The sequence below is a fragment of the Plectropomus leopardus genome, chromosome 3 (genome assembly GCF_026936395.1).
Source record: "Plectropomus leopardus strain MGB_pleo_1.0 chromosome 3, ASM2693639v1, whole genome shotgun sequence".
NCBI classification, from domain to species: Eukaryota; Metazoa; Chordata; class Actinopteri; order Perciformes; family Serranidae; genus Plectropomus; species Plectropomus leopardus.
This window is the reverse complement of record NC_142178.1, coordinates 6,297,540-6,301,273: the sequence shown is the minus strand read 5'-3', so window position 1 is coordinate 6,301,273 and position 3,734 is coordinate 6,297,540.

Below are 3,734 nucleotides of genomic sequence, written 5' to 3'. Positions count from 1 at the left end.
CCCTGTGAAATCCAGGATTGACTTTAAAATCCTCCTCCTTACTTACAAAGCTCTAAATGGTCAGGCTCCATCCTATCTGTCACAGCTCATAGTTCCTTACCAACCCTCAAGATCACTGCGCTCTGAAAACGCAGGGTTACTTGTGGTTCCCAAAATTTCCAAAAGTAGGTTAGGAACCAGAGCCTTCAGCTACCATGCTCCTCTCCTATGGAACCATCTTCCATTTTCGGTCAGGGAGGCAGACACCGTTTCAACTTTTAAGGGTAGACTTAAGACCTTCCTCTTTGATAAAGCTTATAATTAGGGCTGGCTCAGGCTGCCTGGACCAGCCCATAGTTAGGCTGACATAGGTTTAACCTGCCGGGGGACTTCCTCTGATATGCTGAGCTCCTTTCCTTCTCTCAATGCTGCCATCAGAAATCATGCATGTCTGTTTACTGCATTGCCATGTGCAAGCTTAGCTTAGCTCTGTGATAGCCATGTGGTACTCTCACTGCCTGGGGCCCGCGATTACAGAGCCTGGGTCTGTTGAACTGCACTACACTAATCCTGTTGCCTCTCGGGAGCGTTCCTGCTCCCTTGTTTCCTAGTTTTCCAGGATCCTGGCCGTAACCTTGACTGTGCCTGACCGTGGTGATAGCTATGCTGATGCTGCGACCCTGCCTTTGGTTGTGCTCGTGCTGTGGCTGTACTGATTCTGTGCCTCCTGCTCGCCCTGATCGTGGTCTGGTCCTGGTTGCGCCGATGCTGTGATCTTGCCTTTGGACAACTCCCTTTCACATATGCATGAGACTGTTATCATCTCTATCAACATCATCATAGAGAGCAATTACTAATTTCACACCTACCTTTATTGTAATATGACATGCATCTGTTTCTATTATTCTGTGCCCCCCCCCCTCTCTCTCTCCCCTCTCTTTCTCTTTCCTTTTTTGCCATGATTGTATTTCATTTGCTATTTACGACATCTATTGCTTGTCTGTCCGTCCTGGAAGAGGGATCCCTCACTATCCTCTACCGCTCTTCCTGAGGTTTCTTCCTCTTTTTTTTCCCCGTTACAGGGGTTCTTTTTGGGGAGTTTTTCCTCAGGTGATGTGAGGGTCTAAGGGCAGAGGGATGTCGTACACTGTAAAGCCCTCTGAGGCAAACCATGTTTTGTGATAATGGGCTATATAAATAAAACTGACTTGACTTGACTTGACATGCTCATGCAAGCACACGCACACGCATGCATGCACACTCACTAACCCACACACACACACAGACACACACCCACACACATGCATACACAGACACACACCCACTAGCTCAATCAGCAACCAGCAACACAGTAAACACTCACATACATCTAGTAAGCCCCCCCTCTCCCACAGCACAGAGTGCGTTCCCCAGCCCCCGTTATAAAAAGCAACAACGTCATGTTTCATAGAAAAGTACCTAAACTCCACCATGAATCGCACACAGATCATTCCCTTCAAAATGGCTACAGCCAAGTGACCGAACAGGAAGTTCAGCAGCAGAGAACACAGAGTGTACAGGATGAAGCTCCCCACACAGAAGTTCTCCCCAAGCTTCACACACAAACGAGGAAACATAGAACACCCGTGACTCTTTGACAGTAGAGAAAAACATGACAAACAGTTTCAGAAACTCCACAAAAAGGACACCCATCACCCACCCCTGGATCCGCCCGGGCGAGGAAATGATAAGTGGCCAGGACCCCGTGAAGGATCCTCCACTGCAGGTCCCCTGACCTCTTAGGAAGTGGCTGTTTGAAAAAGACCCTCCATCTGAACCTCACAGTGGTGTCCTCACCCAGCGACCCCCTCCACTGATCCTGACGTTCCTCACCCTCACACACACCGTGTATAAGGCCCTGCCACTGGCCTGGCCAAACCGCCCCAAACATGGGGTGGTAAAGGACAGCAGCCCCCCCTCCTCCTGCCAGCCTCCATACTCTGCTGCAGAGCAGGAAACTCCGGCCTTTCCTCCCCCCGCGGCACCACTGTACCGTTTCTCGTAGAGTCTGACAGAACCCCCAGCACCCCCCGACACACCCCTCCCACCGTCTCAGGGAGCTCAGTCCGGTCTGCAGAGCCAGCTCTCGGTGGGTTTTCCACATCACTCGCTCAGGTGACAGCAGATGTGACAGCTTTGTGATGCCCCCTCTCATGAGCCGCAGTCTCAGAGAAAGAAAAAGAGAGAGATATCCCAGCTAGCAATTTTTGTTTCTAAAACGCTTTGCTCATGGTACAATGCAACAAATGCAATGTTATGGTAGTGCAAGTTTTCTTTTGGTTCCAAGAATGTTCTTTTTAAACATTCTCTACAAGCATCATGATGTTTTTTTTTTATTTCTCAATTTATCACATTACATTTTAAAATCTCAGGCCTCAGTAACATGTTCTGGATGTTGCTTTGAAAATGTTTTTCCCTTGTTCTTATGTAACATTGTGGGAACTTTTTAAAAACAACATTATATGATCTGTCACGTCTCAACATCACCAAAACATCCTCAGAATATTGCAGTTAAAACGTTACAACTAAGTTAGTATTTCACCTTACAGGAACATTATTTGAAATGATAAACATCCTTAAAATGTTCTTTGAATATTAGATGAAATTTTGTTTTTTTTTAAACATTTTTGTAACATTAGCCAATGTTGTGGGAACATTCCCTGCTGGCTGGGATGCTTCGTTTTTTTTTTTGTTTTTTTTAAATGCAACCTGGAAACTTATTTATATTCAAAAGTGCAAAGAAAAACTTCCACTGTGAATCAGTCTTTTTTTCACTGATTTAGAAAATGGTCTACAGGCTATGTGGAACCATATCAGGGGCCAGATTTGGCCCTCAGGCTGCAAGTTTAGGATCACTGCGCAAAACCTTTAAGACCACGTTGACTTTTGAAACCTGGAGCAACATCACTTTTCTTGTGCTGCTGTCAGACGCCTTTTAAAAGTTTAATGTCCCACAGATTGCAAACAATTAGTAGGTTAAGATCATTCTTTGTTTTAAAAGATAAGGGAAAATTTCTGGGGAAAAAGAGAAAATCTAGGTAAAAACTGTATAATAATAATAATTGAAAATTGTGTCAGGGTTGCTACAGCTTATGTGAAGTTAGATTTAAGAGTTTTTAAGATGTTTTTCATTTCACCAGGAATTAAATTTAAGACCAATTTTACAGTAACCAAAATTTTAAAAATAAGTTGGAACTGGTTACAATTGGGAAATAACTGGCTTCCGTTGGAAAGTTTTCTTTGTGATTTATAAAATAAATAGATTTTACCATTCATGTTGAGATTCTACAGTGCAAAATTAAAACAAAAATTGACTGATAAAATAATACTTGCCATGTTAAAATATATAGATAAAATACTTGATTGCAAAAATAAGAGTTTTCTGCCACATTTTCCCCTATTTTTTCAAAATTAATTTTTATCTTCTAATAATTTCTCCCCTCTTCTCTTTTTAAAAACGTAATTTTTGGGCTACTTTCTTGTCACCTTTTTCTAATTTTTTTGTAATTTGTGGGACAGTTGCTTGTTGCCTTTTGAGACACGTTTTCAAAAAGAAATCAAACCAATCTGATCCGGTTTCGAAGGTTTACAAACCCGTGAAAGGCGCGTCCAGGTTTCAGAGGGTTAAAGACCATATTGTTCTGTAGGAAATAGCCAGAAACAACAAACCGTGATTACTAAAAGGTTGCAAACAAACAGAAACAACAGAGCCTTGA